The sequence below is a fragment of the Cynocephalus volans genome, chromosome 7 (assembly GCF_027409185.1).
Source record: "Cynocephalus volans isolate mCynVol1 chromosome 7, mCynVol1.pri, whole genome shotgun sequence".
Lineage (NCBI taxonomy): Eukaryota > Metazoa > Chordata > Mammalia > Dermoptera > Cynocephalidae > Cynocephalus > Cynocephalus volans.
Genome location: NC_084466.1, coordinates 129,326,849 through 129,344,858, shown reverse-complemented (window position 1 = coordinate 129,344,858; position 18,010 = coordinate 129,326,849). Strand labels below are relative to the sequence as shown.

Below are 18,010 nucleotides of genomic sequence, written 5' to 3'. Positions count from 1 at the left end.
AAGGCAGAGACTTTATCTTTTTCATCTGTGCACCTGCAGTGCCTAGCACATAGTTGGTGTTCAATGAAATGAAATGAAATGAAATAGGCAGGGGTCTTATGGATGGATGGAGGATCTTAGGTAAGAGGATTAATGACAATAATAAACATTAGCTACGCTCAGAAGCAATCGATTCAAGGAGTTTAGTTTTCAGAGCAACATCCCAATCAATTCTATAAACAAATTCTGCATACCTATCTACCGTGTGCATAGCTGTGTGCTCAGTGCTTTGGCAGATGCAAGAATATGGTCCCTTCTTTTAAGCCATCTTAGTCATAAGAAAGACAAGGCACAAATGGAAATAACAGAGCAGAATGCCACGTATGCTAGAGACAAGACATGCACTCCATGTTCAGCACACTTATCAGGTTCATGTCCCCAGTGAATATTTCAGTTTCTTATTACACTGAATTTCATCTGGAGTTGTAGTAAGATGGCTTTTCCCCCTCTATGGAATTTCTCTATGATGTCATGGGTTTGATCTTTTACAATAACAGCAATGGTTCCTGTGTTCACTTCCTTTCATTAAACCACAATAATTGTTGACTGGACAGTCCTAAAGGACTGACAATATCATTGAGCCTCCAGTCCTGTTTCTTCCTGGTTCCTGTCTAGCACCTCAGAGAAGCAGTGAAATTCTCTAAAATGCTCTACTAACCAGTTGTAAAAAGGCCAGCCTTGTTTTTGTTTTTGTTTTTAACTGACAAATAAAAATTGTGTACAGACAATCCCCTACTTGCAACGGTTCAACTTACAATTTTGTGACTTTGCAATGGTGTGAAAGTGACACACATTCAGTGGAAACCATACTTCGAGTGCCCATATGATCATTCTGTTTCTCACTGTCAGTACAGTATTCAGTAAATTGCATGAGCTATTCAACACTTTGTTATAAAATATCGTTTTGCGTTAGATGATTTTGCCCAAATATAGGCGAATGTTAGTAATGTAAATGTTCTGAGCATGTTTAAGGTAGGCTAGGCTAAACTATGAGGTTTGATTGTTTAGGGGTATTAAATGCATTTTTGACGTAATGACATTTTCAACTTACTATGGGATTAATGGGACATAATCCTATCATAAGTCAAGGATGTTTCAAAATACATACACTTTGTGATAGGCTAAATCAGATAATTAACATATGCATTATCTCACATATTTCTCTCTTTTTTGTGGTGACAATGAGAACACTTAAAATCTGCTCTCTCAGCAATTTTCAAGAATACAGTACATTGTTATTAACTGTAGTCACTATGCTATACAATAGGTCTCTTGAACTTATTCCTCCTCTCTAACTGAGATTTTGTATCCTTTGATTAACATCTCCCTTCCCTCCCCCCAGCCCCTGGTAACCGCCATTCTATTTTCTGCTTCTATGAGTTCAACTTTTCTTAGATTCCACATATAGGTGAGATTATGCAATATGGGTGCCTCGCTTGTTTCACTTAATATCCTTTAGGTATATCCATGTGGTTGCAAATGACAGTATTTCCTTCTCTTTTTTAAAGGCTGAATAGCATTTCATTGTGTGTATATACCATGTTTTCTTTATCCATTCATCCACTGATGGATACTCAGGTTGATTCCATATCTTAGCTATTGTGCATAATGCTCCAGTTAACGTGGGAATGTAGGCATCTCTTCAACATACTGCGTTCATCTCCTTTGGATATATACCCAGTAGTAGGATTGCTAGATCATATGGTCGTTCTATTTTTAATTTTTTAAGGAGAATCCATACTGTTTTCCATAATTAGCCTGGTTTGTTGTTGTTTTGAACATATGTTTTTCCATTAGTAACTTGTCTATATTCTTTCCTCCGAGCTAGAACGATGTTTGGAAGAAGGAGGATGCAGATAGCTAGGCATTTCCCTCAACCTCCTCTAAGTGAGATGGGCTGTAATTCTGGTTCTTCCAGGATCTTCGAAAGGTGCTTCCCTATTGTAGGAAGCTGCGATTGCACCAGGCTGTCACCAAGGCAGCCAGCTCCCATCATCCATTGCCCCATCTGGCTGTTGTGAGAAGCCCTCGGTTAAGCCATTTCAGCACCGGATTCCTGGACAGCACCAGAGCCCCTGTCCTGCCTCTACGTCCTCACATGCAAACCATTTTGCTTCTAAAAATTAGGAGGACTTTGAAAAGTATGGCAAGTCTCATTACAAAAGTTTCCTTACCAGACAATTCATTAACGACAAAAAGCTAGTGAAATAACAGATACCTCAACGTTTCCAAGCGCATGTCTAAAATCTAAGTCCATCTTTCAAACACACCTAACATTTCATGGGGAAAAAAAATCTTTAATTTAAAAACTAGGAAGTAAAGAGAAGACAAGTTCATTCTTGGTTCAAAAATCTGGAGAACTAAAGAAATTTTCAAGGAACACTGGTAACTTTCTGATGCCTGTTAGATAATAGTACTTCCTAAGTTGTGATGAAGACAAATGAGATAAGTCATATAAATTGCTTAACACAGCACCTGACACATACTAAGTGCTCAGTTGTTAGTGTGTTGAGGGTGATTATGTTTATTTATAATATACAGGATATATATAGGATAAATATAGCAGTATATTTATAACAGGAGGAGTTTACCTGGACCAACCCTTATCTTAGAAACCTCAGTTTCTCTCTATCCCTCCTTTCATCAGTGGGATACTATGGCACTGTGAAACATTTGTTGTTTTTATTTAGAACTGTATATCTTCTGGTTGTTAATTTTCAACACAGTCATTTAAACATTGCTATACTATGTTGTCTGCAGACATGCAACCCTAAAATAAGTTATCTTCTATTTCCCTTAGTTTCCTATAATCAATGTCTCCCCTAGAAGAAAGTTATTTACCCCTATTATATGAGCTCTTATTCATTCATCCTATACATTTTTTTATTAATCTACCATGTGCCAAGCACCTTGCTGAGCCCTGGAGGTGAGTAGTAAATGAGAGCAATTCCTGCCTTCACAAAGCTCAGAGACAGTCAATATGCCTAACAAATTAAAGAAATTCTTACTTTGGGAAATAATCTCGACTTCTTCCAACCAACCTTTTATCAGAATTTATAATTTGTAACCAGAATCATTTCTCACTCCCACTGTCCATTCTTGCTACAAGATGCTAATAAGAAATGGAATGATAAAACAAAATGGGGATAGAAAGGAGAAGGACATGATTTGGGCAACCCATGAATTAATCAGCCCCTTAATAATCAAGTGGTGATATATAAAATGTAAGTATAATAGTTCATGCCTTCTTAAATAATTAAACATATTAAGGAGGGGGGGAAAGACCATATTTCAGAAGAAATTAGTAGCCTTAAGGCAGAGGGTGAGCAAAAAAGAGCTCTATAGTAGCATTTATAAGCCTTTTCTATATTGTAATAAACCGAGCAGGTAGCAGTGAGAGGAATGGTTGTATGGATTCTCCCATACATTTAAAGCAGTGAATGCCAATCTAGAGGTCACGGAGTTATTACAAGGCATCTGAGAATCCATCTGTGCATAGGCATTTTGTCAATAGATGCTAGTATAGCTACCGTTATTTGGAGATTTTTTTAAACATTAAAATGTATCTTTAAACTTGAAAAAAGTCGAAACCATCATCTTAAAATATATGCGTATGTACTATCATGAGAATGGGATTAAAAGGAGCAAGAGAAGGGTTATTGAAAGAAGAGAGAGTGAGAACCTTCAGACAAGACATAGAGGGAGAAGAAGAGAACAGATGAGTAAGAAGAGAAGAAAAAGACAGAAAAAATGTTCACAAAACATAGGGGGCAAATTAGAGAGTCACACAAACCTGTGTTTAAACTCTTGCTACTTCTCCTTCTAGCTGTGGAACCTTAGAACAAGTTATCTAATCTCTCTGAGTTTGGGTTTCCTCATCTGCACAGTAGAGACAATAATAACTAATAGCCTATTCATGGCACTGTGGTAGCAGTTCTATTAGGGTTCTCCAGTAGGAGAAAAGAACCAACAGGAGATTATCTATCTAACTATCTACAAACAGAGAGGGAGAGAGATTTATTATGAGGAATCGGCTCACACCGTTATGGAGGCTGAGAAGTCCCATAATCTGCCATCTGCAAGCTATAGACCCAGGAAAGCTGGTAATAAAATTCAGTCTGAGTCTGATCCTGAGAATCGGGGAGCTAATGATGCAAATCCTAGTCTAAAGGCTGGAGAAGAGGATCTCAGCAGTGAGGCAGGAAATAAGGGACAAATTCCTCCTTCCTCTGCCTTTTGTTCTTTTCAAGCCCTCAACAGATTGGATAATGTCCACCCACATCAGGGAGAGTAGTTTACTGAGTCCACAGGCCCAAATTCTAATCTCATTTGGAAACACCTTCACAGACACACCCAGAAACAATGTTTAATCTGGGCACTCTGTGGCCTACTCGAATTCACACACAAAATTAACCATCACAGCAATTAAACAAAACGGTGCACACCAAATGCTTGGTTATGTGTCTGACACATGGAAAATACTCAAATATTATTTACCATCACTATCATCATTTCTTACTGTCTCACCTCTCATCTACCCGTAAGATCTTTCAGAGTCTTGCCTGTCAGCAAATATCTGAGTGCTACTTTCTGGGCAATTCTAATCTTTAATGAATTGGATTAGTGAGAACTCTTTTGATTGCAATAGAAACTAACCTCTTGCCAACCTCCACCCCTGAAAGAGGATTTAATGGAGGCATAGTGGCGCAACTCACATAGCTAAAAGAAGCTCTGATCAACTCAGCCTGGAGAACGCAGGCACGGGGGCAGCAGGGGGATGTCAGGACTGACAGGAGCCAGAGACCAGGTACGGCCAGGATGCCTCTCTCTGTGTTTCTGACTCTCATCCCTGTTTCTGTGTCTTGGCCTGTCAGCCTAATTATTTCAAGGCATCTTTCTCTGTGAGACTTGAACTAAAACTTCCAGCAGTCCTGGCCATATATCTTCCCAGCCCAACTGCCAGAGAGAAAGTTCAAGTTATACGAAAAGGATTCTGGCCAGCCACATGCCCATCCCTGTAGTTCAGGGAAAGTGTATGGTTGGGAAAGGGGGAAGGATTGATCCTCCAAATGTTAGGGGTTCTCGTAGATCCGGAAGGAAGAGGGCTGAGCAGACACACGATTATGATACAGACACTTATTGAGCAAACATCCGTTGAGCACCCCCTGTGTGCCCAACCCTGGATTCAGCACTAGAGACATAGTGGTGGCCAAGACACACATGGTCCCTGTTCTCAAGGGAGTGATATTCTAGTGGGGGGGGGCAGCAATAAGCAAAGCAACAGAACATTTGAATTTCTGTAGAGAAACAAGGAGCACACAGATGCACATGCGTACACACACACACACACACACACACACACACACACACAGACGCACACCTCTTGGGAAAACCTCGCAGAGCCTTGTGCTGGCATGTCTTCATCACCTCCCCAGGGACCTTCAGCACAGACCCCTTCCCCTTCACTGGTTGCCCTGGAATCTCCTGGTTAAATCATCCACTTCAGCACTCATTTATCTTCCCTTCTAACCCTCAATTTTAGTCCTTTTGAAACCTATTGAGATCCAGTGATGCAAAAAAGGCACCAACTAGATTTCCAAGAAAATTTGCATGCTCAGAATTATGAACTAAAGGCAGAGAAACCTGGAGAAATGTTCCACATGAACCCGGCAGGGAAAAAGAAACAAAGGAGAGGAAAGACGAGTAAAATCAGTGTCTTGGAGTATGTCATCCATCAGCACTGTGGCTTAGAAAGGAGTCAATCAGGGCTATCACTGGGGACTGCTGGCCTCCAACCTCGCTTGCACAAATGTGAGATTCATGAGGCTATATAACCATTGTATTTGTGTGTGGATATGTTTTGAGTATTTTTTTCTAATGTGAATATTTTTAAATTATGTGAATGGCAACTCTGTTTTGGCATTTCTTCATTTTTTAATAGACTGAGTGTCTCAAAAACTGGAATTGATCCAGTCCTCTCTCAAACTTTGGGAGGCTTTGGCATTAGCATTTAATGAGTACCTACTATGCACCGAACTCTATGCTTTGCCCTGTATACATATTCTCATTTACAAAAGAGGTGCTGTTGTTTCCAATTCGTAAAGGAAGAAAGTGAGACCAAGAGGGCAGGTCTCTTGCTGAAGGTCACACAGTTATTTAAGGGCAGAGCTGGGAGGTGACTGTGGCTTGTTTGGCTCCAGGACCCAAACTCTTTCCTCCATGCCTCTGGTTCCCAAATGAGCTATCTCAGTCTGGAATAAATTTGTTTTCACTTTGTAGCAAAATTAATAAGAATTATCTAATTTTTCATGAAGCTAAAAATATCTCATCTAAATGATCAATTTTTTTAAATTCGAAGATTTTGTCCTTCTTGCTTTTTTTCAGTGTTAAAAAGTACTTTTATGGTTATATCATAGATGGTAGTTGTTGCTGTTTTGTATTGTTCTTTATCAGCAAAATAAAACATTGGCAATCCTGTGCACATGCTCCAAAGTTTGTGTTTTAAAATTTTACTGTGCCATGAAATCTCAAAGTCTGGAAAACACTGCTCTGGATAACATTGGCATCTCCAAAAGAAAGAGCTGCTCTTCGCTGAGTGCTGGCCATTGGTGGGCACCAGTCTGAATGGTTTTCATACGCTCTCCCTGATATATCAAACCACTAAGGGAAGGTCTTGCCCTGTATTACAGATTAGGAGATAGACCTAGAGAGGTAAGTGTCCTTGCTGAGGGTCTTGAACTCAAACCCTGTACCTCCACTCTCCCCTGTAGGGTGGCAGGCTGCTGGAGAGCCCAGAGGCTTTCTGCACTCGGTGCATTTCAGCCCCAAGCAGCCACCTCCCAGGCCCAGAGCTCTGTCTGAGACAAAGCCTCATCTCCCTTTCACATTTCCTCCTTCCCAGAGCCCAGCCCTTCCCCCACACACTGAAGCTTTGATAGCACTCAGAACCTGCATGAACAGCACTGCAGAGGGCTGGGGCCAGCTTTTGTGGCCCTCTTTTGGTGCTCTGGCTTGGAAGAACTTCCCAGAGAGCCTCAATAGGGAGGGTGTGAGCTGTGTGTTTCTGTCCTTTGCTAGCCAGAGACTCTGAGGTCAGATGGGTTCCCCAGAGCTCTTGGTAGTTCACAAAGAGGTCTATTTCTGTGCTGGGCAAGCTGGGTGGGGTGAGCCAGCTACTGTCTTGGGGGCTGTTGCTTGTTAATAATGGTCTCAGTGCATGCACATGGCCTTTCCTCTGTGGGCAGGAGTTGGAGGGCGGTTTCCCCTGCAAAGGCTGGTGGCTGGCTTTCTTGAGAGCATGCACATTCTGTGTACAGAGGGCCTTGGCACTTTGCAGAAGCAAGTGCATCTCTGGGCTGACCTAAGGCTGTTCTCACTCACACCCCAGCTCATCCACAATGACAGCTGCACAGTGTGGCCTCGGCATGACTGCCAAATGTGACTGTGGCAGACATACCTGCAAACAGGAAGAGCACCTGCTTTCTTCATTAGGAGGAGGAGAACCTAGCTGGTTCCCTGGACTCACAAGTGCTCTGAAGGAAAGGGACTGGGTCTGGCTCCACCTGGAGAAGAAGGGGCAGTCCACAAACCAACACATTTTTTAGGAGCTATAAGATAAAGGAGAAAGGCTCCATCAGCTCATGGAACTGAAGACGGCTAATGAGGCCAATGTAATTTACAATGTGAGAAAAATGTTGACAAATAGAACAAAGCTTAATATTATACACAACATTATACAGTAATAATAAGAATAATAAAAGGACTAAGCTCTGGTTCATATTTCTCACTTTTTGGTGCCTAGCATCTACTCTTTCGTCCTAAAAATACCCTCGTTTCTTAGTGGGAAACTGCTTCTCCCATTTTGTGGACTGTTTGGAGAAATGGTGACCAAGGAACACTGCCCTCACTTTACAGAAGCCAGAAGGATCCCTGGAGGCTCTTCCATCTGATGCCAAGGAGTGGAGCCAAGAGGTGGGCACAAGTCCTAAGTGCATCCAGTTGGAATCTCCCCTGAGTCTTTCATTTTGGGACAGAGTAATGCAAGGATGGAAGAATCATTTGGAATTTAGTTATTTTAGCTGTAGCACCTGAGCTAGGCTGTTGGAGGGTTCAGGCTCCTTCTGGAGTAATCTGTTCCGAGACTGGTCCTTTGGCCTTCTGCTTGAACCAGCAAGCTCCCCCATAGCCTGCCACTCCATTTTCCTTTTCATATAAGTTAGTCAGAGTCAGTTTCTGTTGCTTACAACGAAAGAACCCCACTGAGCATCACTTACCCAAATTAGTGTTGTCCTCTTCACAGAGGACTACTGGAAGGTCATATCCCTGGTCCAGCGGTGCCACCAAGACTCAAACAGTGCAGGACCTCCTCATTTGAAATGACCTTAGGAGCCTGTTTTCATGCCACAAAAGAACACAGGACCTTATAACAATGTTTCAATTTGGACCCAAAACAACATTACCAGCTCAATCAGCTGGTTATTCACCGGGCTTGGCTACGAATGCCGAAAAACCTCTTGACTGTTCCCAAAAATAAAATCCAGCCTCAGAGGATGAGGATCTGCCACCATTGTGCTTATTCCAAATAATATGGCATCGATTTGAAGAAAATTCTCAAGGGAGCTCCCAAAGTATCTGGAACAATGGCAGCAGCCTTGTGATAAATATCTGGCATCTCTGATAACTGCTCAGAAGGGGAAGGAATACTCATTTTGATGGATATATTCTGGTACATTTATTAAATAGCCCATCTCATTGTCTGAAAGTCACACTCTATGGTAGAGATGCGTCTCCAAGCCTGAGAATTAGACTTTTTTTTTAAGACCCTTTGGGAAATCCCCTACATACAGTCTGAGACCCTTCCCCACCCCAAGATATGGCCACTTAAGAATTTTCCCCTTCACATGGGAAGCAACCACAGGCAGTGGCATTGTTCTTAAGCAGGATGGGCTGCAAATCAAACATAAGAGAACATATAACATCCATCAGCAAACCCCTGCTTTAAAGCCCTTGTGAAGGCATCATGCTTTCTTGCTTTTTAAGTGTCTCTTAGATTGCAGAAAGGCTTGCCATTGAGTTTTTCAAAACAAAAGTGAGGGGGTGCTGTATACATATCTTTGCATGACACTATGAGCCTCAAATTGAAACATTAGAGTTGGTGCAACACACCCCACCCCACTCCCATCTTGATATGGTCACCTCGCTGTGCCCATACAGGCGAGAGGAATGGATAAATCTTGTCATCTACCCCAATGCCATTGCCAGGTCCAGTGTCCTGGACAATTCTCACAACTGAAGAATTCTACTTTCAGGTAGTGGGCAGAAGAAATGTGGTAGTTCTTGATGTGTCTTTTGATAGGGAAACAAAGGAAGAGTGAAGCTTTCAGAATTGATTTCTGTCTCATGGTGTCTTGCAATTTCCATCTTTATGATCAAAAGATCACAGCCCAGTGAGGGGAGAGAGAGAAGAATCTCTACTTTTGGCAGCCTCCAAGACAGTCTTGGATTATTTATTTGTTCTGTAAGTCATTTCTGTCAAACATTCTTTTTCTATCTCTTGTCATAAAAAATTGAAATGCTAGTTTCTTAGTGAATGTCTTGGCTTTAACTATCTGTCTGACCTTGGACAAATTATTTAACCTCTCTGAACATGCTTTCTTGAGTGTAAGCAAAGTGCTTGACACAACATAGGTGCTTGCTAAGTATTTGTGGGTGAATAGCTTTAACTTTCTCTGTGACTTCCCTGGTAATTGAGGGGAGTCTCACAATGGGCTCCCTCCCCATGGTGGACATCACCATTGCCCCTTGACATGTTCCATATTTGTTTGGTGCTTATTCTCAAAAACATTGTTTTGCCATTCTCCTGAGCATGCTCAAGTCACCACATTAGCATAGAAAGTTCATCTCCAGAGTCTACAATTGAAGGTCCACATGGGTTACCCAGCAGAAATGCTATCGACTGACCATTGCTCAATGCTCTTGGCTTTTGTTTGTCAAAAATTGTTTGTGCATTTACTCTGTGTATTTGAAAATCTTCCCATAGGCAACAACTTCCTCACTTCCTTCAACTCTTAGTTGTCTGTGTCATGTCATTCTATAACACATAAGCTGGACCATAAACTTGGTGCAAATGTTGTGATGCTCTTTTAATTCCTATTTCTCAATTGGCCAGTGCCTGAATTTGCACAATGGAGGTGCTTCTGGGATTAATATTACCCTTTTGTAAAGGTGATTTACAAAATGTGTTCCCCAGAGGCTTACTCCCTAATCTGAATTGTCAACTGGAGACCGCTAGAGATTGATGACAGGGGATTATGATTGTCTATGTGTTGCGCTTTCATCCAATTTTCTGATGTGTTTTGGTAATGATGTTGACAGTTGTGTGAAGATCTGTTACTGAAATTAAAGCAGCAGCAGCAGCATTTTTGAGTTTGATGATTAGATTTGATTAGATCAGAGTGAGTTTTACTTCTCCTTCAGAGTCAGCAGAGATTTATTGTCCACCGACTGCTTCAACTTCGTGCTGGAAGATAGTTAGTGACATAACTTACCATTAGAAAAAGAAATGTCAAGGAGCATTAGAATGAGACCCAACCTTGTTTGACTTTTGTGTTGACCTTGAAGGGTCTGAAAATGTACACATTATCAAAGATTTCTGTCCATAAAGCATCATAGAGAAAACAAATGTTGACACATTTTGGTGGACATTTTTATTGATGAGCATCTTCCAACAATAGCTATCATTTGAGTGAGTCAGATGCTTTCATGAAATCAGATAAGGTAAAAAGAATAGGATTATGGTTTCTGAATTTTTCTTGCCGCTGGCAAGAGATGAAAGTAGCCATTTGTGGGTCTGAGTCTACATGACTTAAAGCCATAGTGAGATGCTGAAAGGAGACAGCTCGTGTGAAAGGATTTCCTATAATGTGATATGTGCAATTTCACTTTGTATGTGAATTCTTAAAATAATCATAACCAATAATTCACAAAAGAAGAGTTGCAAATGGTGAATAGACAGAAATATATATATACAACTTCAACTAAGAATTTTCAAGATGCAGCATAAAATCAGACTCTAGTTTTCACAAACGAAACTGGCAAAAATTTAGGCAGATAATGCTACTCACTGTGGGCAAAGATATGGTGAGGTGAGTATTTTCATGAACTACTAGTGCAGGTTCAAAAATCTGGAAAGAAATTTGTCAAAAGGTACTAAGTGTCTTAAAAATACACAGATCCTTTGATTCTATAAATCTGCTTTTATAGTTCTGTCCTAGGGAAATAATCAGAAATATATGGTCAAAAATTTATGTGAAAGGCTATTTGTTACAACAGCAAAAAACCAGAAGCAACTTCGATAACAAAATAGTTAAGTAAATTATGGAATACCAACATGATGAATTACTATGTGATCATTAAAAATTCTTTTCAAATAATATTAAGGACAGGAAGGAAATATTCATGATATAACTATGGGAAAGAAGTATAATGTGATACTCAATACAATATGATCCCAACTTTGTAAAACATTTAAACATGTGCAGAAAAAGACTAGAAGGAAATATACCAAGGTATTCAAAGTTATTCTAGGTGGCCAATTTAGAGGTGATTTTTATTTCCTTTCTTACATTTTTCTGGGGTTTTTTTCTTCCAATTTTTGTAAAATTTGCACAAAGTGCTTTTTTTTTATAATCAGGAAAAAACTCTTAATGATCATCATCACAACATTCATAGGGTCACCCAAGAATTTTTTTCAGCATTTCAGATCGTCAGGATGAGAACAGGGAGAGCAATTATGTGTTTCTCTTCACCTAATTTGGAAAATTTTAGCAGAAATTCCATTGGCTCCAGGCACCTTGTTTTTTCAGCTCCTTGATGATTTTCTGCACCTTGTCAAGAATCAGAGGGATTCTGCAGATTCTTTTGTCTCATATTGCAGGATGGAGTTGAAAACATGTTCCTCAATAATTGTCTTAACTGAGGTTTGTGAAATGCTCTTTCCGGAACACAGCAACGGATTCTTTCTTACTTAGCACGTCTCCATCCAGGATTAACAAGGAAGCCAGCAACTACTCCATGTATGTGTACTGCTTAAATCTATCTGTGTTTTAAATGTTGAAGGAATACTAGACACCTTCATGGGATCATTTTTTCATCTCTTTTCTGTACCAGACTTCTTTGAGCCTCTGCCCTGGTGTATAATTGCCTTCCTTTCTCTCCCTCTAAGTTGTTGTCAGTGTGCTGGGAATTAAAAGCCCTCTGCCTCCTAGCTGTGGTGTGAGGAAGGTGAACTACATGATCTAAAGTGTCTCAGCTCCCACCTGGTTTGCTTCTGTGACTCGGAGTCAGTCACTTCCTCTCTCCCCTCATTATTAAGGGCCCAATTGCTGCGATGTGAATTCAGGACTTCCTCACAGGCACTACTGATGGTGGATTAAAACCCACCCTTCAGCCAGCAGGTATGGAACTCTTGGAGTGTAGAATATAGTATTGGAGGTTCTGGAGGCTTAGAAGAAAATGATAGGCATGGTCTCTGATTTAAAAGGGAGACAGGACCCAAACATTTGCCCAAAACTGAAATAAAAGCAAGTGCTTTGCTAGAAACAGCTTCCCCAGAACCCACCTGATGTGAGGGTGGGAGTGGCAAGTAACAGTTATTGAGCACCTTCTGTGTGTGCCTGGCGCTGTGCTGAGCACTTTACATGAATCTTCTCATCTAATCCTCTGCACTCCTCTGAGATATTATCATTTCCTGCCTCTTACAGATGAGTAGACGGAGGTCCAAGAATGTTTCCTGAGGTCGCTTTCAGTTGTGAAGCTAGAACTCAATCCCAGAGCTCGCACAGGCCATTGGACCACTGTGTCTCAGCTTGGTTAGAAGAATCACCAAAGGTGTTTGCTAAAGAGACAGCCCTCAGGCCCTTGGAGCTTCTCTGATGTGGTGGTCTTGGGAAATTGGTAGTTTTAATACGTGCCCCTGGTGATTCTTATTATCAGGCAGGCTTGGGAGAGAAGGTGTTGGACAATACTGCAGTGTTTCTCATCCCTGGCTGCAAGTTAGAATCATCTGATCATCTGGAGAGCTTTGAAAAAAATACTGGTACCCAGCTTCACTCCAGAGACATTCTGATTTAATGGGACTGGGGTGCGGCCCAGGTTTCAGTATCTTAAAGCACTCCAGGTGATTCTAAAGTGCAGCCAGGGTTGAGAACCACCGCTCTGCTGCCTTGGCTCATTTAAATTAAATCAGCCTGACTTACTCTAAAAAAACACTGGTAAAAGAAGAATCACTCAGTGTCGACCAACTGTCTCCCATTTCCAGCAATCAAAGGGAGTCATGTGAGGGCTGAAAGAAGAAAACCCAAATAACCAGCAGGGTGTGACATCAGTCCTTTTGTCCATTCACTCCCCAGCTCCTCATTGAACACCAAAATCTAATGCCCTTAATGCCTGCACAGGTCAGAGCTTGGAAAAAGGAGAATTCTCTTGCTCCTTTACTGCAGTGGTTCCCAAGCTCCAGAGTGTATCAGAACCTCATGGAGGGCTTGTTTAAATAGATGGCGTGACCCTATCCCCATAGTTTCTGATGAACTAGGTCTGGGCTGACGCTGAGGGTCAGGAAACCACCCTCAGTGGGCCACTGCTTTGGCATTTCGGCTGTCACTGAACTCGAATGCCACATAAGCACAAGTATGAGCCCAGCCCTGCTTCCTGGCCAGTGCAAAACTGTGACTTGGAGGAAGAATTTCTCTGAGGGAGCTTTTGGTTGGGTCTTAGACACTTTGACTATAACATTTGCAGGAGACCCCACTGAGGCATCCACACAAATGAGCCAAAGACCAGCCCCGCCCCCCCATCTCCGCTCTCAATCCTGAGTCATTACAAACACTTCCAGACACCGATGTTAATTCATCAAATCATTCAGCAAGGTGAGTGTAATGCCTACCGAATGCCAGGCAGTGTTCTAATGGCTGGAAGAAGAATGGTAGCCAAGTCAGACCAGATTCTTACCTCCCCAAAGCCCTCGTAGGGAACCACCAAACAAACCAGAAGCAAGGTCATTTTAGAGAGTGGTAAGTGATATGAAGATAAGGGAGCATAGCTGTAGATTGGGAGGTACAGGAAAACCTTTCTGAAGGGAAGACCTTTGAACTGAGACTTGAATGACAAAGGAGCTACTCTCAAGGACCTGGGAGAAGAGCCCCTATATCAGGGGTATTGCCACTGGGTTCTGAAGAATAATGAGGGCATCGAGGAAGCGACTGACTCCAAGTGTCACAGGGCAGATCAAACAGCCTGTGCAAAAATCCTGGGGCAGGAATGAGCTTGGTGCATGTGAAGAACAGAAAGCAAGCTGAGGTTGTGGTGTGCACATCAATCCCTTGCATTTCCCAACACTATAAATTTCTTTACATTCCTTGTCTCATTGGAGCCTCATAACAACCCTATGATATAAGAGGAAAGGGAGTATATATCCCCATTTTGGGGGTAAGAAAAAACTTAGGTGGAGGTGGAGAATGGGTAAAGGGACTCTCCCAAGGTGATGGTAAGAAATGGAGATCAAGGCAGTGCTTCTGAAATTTTTGTATATACACAAATCACCAGAGACCTTGTTTAAACACAGATTCTCACTTGGTCAGTCAGGGTCGGGTCCTGAGATTCCGAATTTCTGACAAGCTCCCAGATGATGTTACTCCTGCTGGGCCACAGACCACACTTTGAGTAGCAAAGTATTAGGTCATCATAGATGCCAACCATGGCCATTTGGTTGGAAGTGGGGGTAGGGGTGGGGATTAGTTCATAGTCTGGCTATTTGACCAGGTGGACTATGTCCTTGAGGTGAGCCTCCCCACTTGCTACCCAGCAGTCCAGTATCAGAGGTTGAATGAAGTCCTTACAACCCTGGGAAGAGGCAGTGGAGACTGTCGCTCCCCCTCAGGAATAGCAGAAAGGCTAGAGTCTGCGCTGGTGTAAAATCCCTCCTTTGTCTTAGGCACAGCCTCAGGTCAGGCCATACATACTGATGATCACAGCATATTGGTTCCCTGCCACTCTGATTTATGCTTGTGAGATACTCATCAATTCTAATAGGGAAGTTGTTGAGTTATTTTAGGTTTTCAGTTTTGATAGCAAAACCTAACTCCATAAACCCAACATTTCTCTTCTTAGTTACCCTTCCAAGGATGACATAGCTGCCTTCTAATTCCTTGCTAACCAGATCTTGTTCCTCTCTGGTCTCAGAGCCGACATCCCTCCCCAGGGTTCTCCATTCTCAGATTTGGATGGGTACCCTGGAGACTAGCCATTATCTCAGGAAACAAAATCAACATAGATTGTAAACAGCTGGTTTTCTTTTTAACAGCAGGAATGTCGTTGCACGAGCCACTGTTACCCAGAGAGAGGAAAAAACTGACTTGACTTGATTTGGGGGACCTTTCAGAGTGCCCTTCCTCCCTGGGTGAGCGCAGCTGGTCCTGAAAGAACCTGCTGCGATGCAATTACAACTCCTGAGCCTTGCTCCCATCTCATTCCTGGCCAGACCGTGTTCCTAGAGCTGCTGCCTTCCTCCCCAACCATAGACATCACAATTCAGCTCCTGTCATGATGAGCAGCTTGCCAAAGGACTTATAGAACCTGTCATAAAAGATGCCTGAGTGGAGGCCCCTTTATCAATTACCCTGGGCCTTCTTAGCTGTCAGGGGCCCACCTGGCCCAGCTGTTCAGAACTTACCCATAAATTCCAGGCAAACCCAATACTAATTTGGCAGTAAACTGCACTTGAATATCAACTGCATAGAAATGCTTTGCAAATATTCCCACTTTTCCTATGACAGCTTGAAGGTCCAGCAAAGACTCTGAGGTGCTAAGGGGAATATCTACTTCACACCTTTCAATGAGATGATCCCTGGGCCTAAATGTAACAAAAATGATGGAGCTGGCCTGTGTTTGTGTGCATTTTATTCAATTCAACAAACACTCATTGAGCTGTATGGAGGAACTTTGCCAATCATTCGAGGAGAAACAAAGACATAAGGTGTAGTCCTGTAATCAAGAAGATTGTTATCTGTTACAGTTGAGCCTGTAGACACATCCACAGATACCTGGTGTGAAAAACAGAATGTGATAAGTTCTGGATTAAAGGCAAGTTTGGAGCTAGATGGGGCAGGAAGTTAACTTTTTGTGTGTGTGTGGCTGGCCGGTATGGGGATCCAAACCTATAACTGTAAGATTATGAGGCTGTGCTCTATCCACCTGAGCTAACAGGCCAGCCCTGGAGGTTAATGCTAACTGGAGAAGTCTGGGATGACCTCATGGAAGGGGTAGCAATGGGTCTGGTTTGCCCATCAGAATAGATAGAATTTCAACCAGGGGATGAGCATTTTCAGCAAAACCAACAATTGCTACTATGTATGAAGCTCTTACCACGTATCAGAGATGTTCTTAGCTCATTTGATACTCTCATTAACCCCGTGAGGGGGGTACTTATGTTATCATCCCCATATAACAGGTGAGACAGATGAAACCCAGCAAGGTCAAGTAACTTGCCCCAGGTCAGATAGTAGTCCATGGGGAGCTGGGATTTGAACCCAGGCAGCCTGGAGCTGGCGCCTGTGCTGTTAACTGAAATTCTTTTGCCTCTATATACAAGACATTTGATTTTCTTTTTTATTACCCTCATTTTTAAACCACTAATCAAGTCTGTTGAGCTTTGTTAGAAGCAGAGTAAGCACTGAGTACCTACTGAAGATGTTTGTTTATCCTTCACTACAGGCTTTTGAGTCACCTAATCAGCAAAACCCTTGAAGAGAGCAATCTATGGCCGCCTACCATTCCGAGCTCTAGAAAGCCAAGAATGGGCTCTCCAGGCAGCAGCCCCCACCCTGGACAGTCTTTACGATCCTCAGAGGCCACCTAAGCCCATCTTCCTCTGGGACTTTGGGCTCCGTATCCACGGTTCCTTTAGGGGCCCTAGGATGTAAAATGTGGCTGGAGGAGGGGAACCACACACCAGGGAGATAGTTCCTCTTCCTTCCATGGCTTCACGTCTTTGGGACTCTTCACGGCCTCAAGAGGCAGCATCGAGCTGGCTCCTCACCCAAAGGGCCCAGGAGCAAGCTCCGCCAGGTGTACCCTGCTTCCCCCTCTCAGGTGGCAGAGGCTGCTGTGCAGAGGGAAGAGTAGCCTTAGACAGGGCCTTGGTGCGTGAGTGGAGGCTGGAGAACCAGCCTTCAATGTCCCAGCCCTGCCCCAGGTGTGAGGCTGTGCAGGCCTGGAGGAAGGGGCACATTTCTGTCGTTTATAGAAATGGTCTCTCTAGGACTCCACAAGAGAGATGTGGCTGAGGGTTTTAAGAGAAATGTGCCACTTGGCAATAACCCGGAGGAGTCCTTAAGGAAGATGGGGCTCCATCCTGACCTGAGCTGAAGGACTGACAGGGTTAATCCTCTTTCTCCTCTTGAACGCCAAGCTGTGTTGAATCTTTCAGCTACTTCTCCCCTTAAGAAAAGGAGGAAAGACAGGTCTGTAGCTCCCTGCCCCGCCCCCTCCATCCCTCGCACAGCCCCACAGCTCCGTACACAGGACCTGGGAGGACTGGAGGCCTTTGAACCTTCCAGCCAGGAGGCAGGTCGCGAACAGGCGCTGCTGCCCGCCCCACCCCGCGCTCTCTGTGAGGGGGTGAGGGGAGTGAGGGTCCGCAGAATCAGTCAGCCAGGCCCCAGCTCCCCGTCCGCCCTGGGATTGGTCCGGGAGCATTTTGTGTTAAGTGCCGACATATAAATTTGTAGACGATCCTTGTGAGCAAATTGGATTCCTTCACAGGGCCCTTAAGTGCTGCCATTTAGCCAGATTTAACGGTAGGCTCTGGCCACCGCCGCCCCCACCGCCACCCCACGCTGGGCTGACCCTGCACAGTCACCCGGGAATCGATCCCAGGCCAGCCGCGGAGACAGCCAGGGGCTTGTGCACGCAGCCT

The 18,010-nt window shown here is 43.1% G+C and overlaps 1 protein-coding gene across 1 annotated transcript in view; it reads left to right on the top strand.

Annotated features, from left to right (window-relative positions):
* The window catches only part of CRTAC1 (cartilage acidic protein 1), a 164,667-nt gene that overhangs the window by 30,935 nt on the left and 115,722 nt on the right, over nt 1-18,010 (top strand). The gene's annotated exons all lie outside the window — the stretch shown is intronic.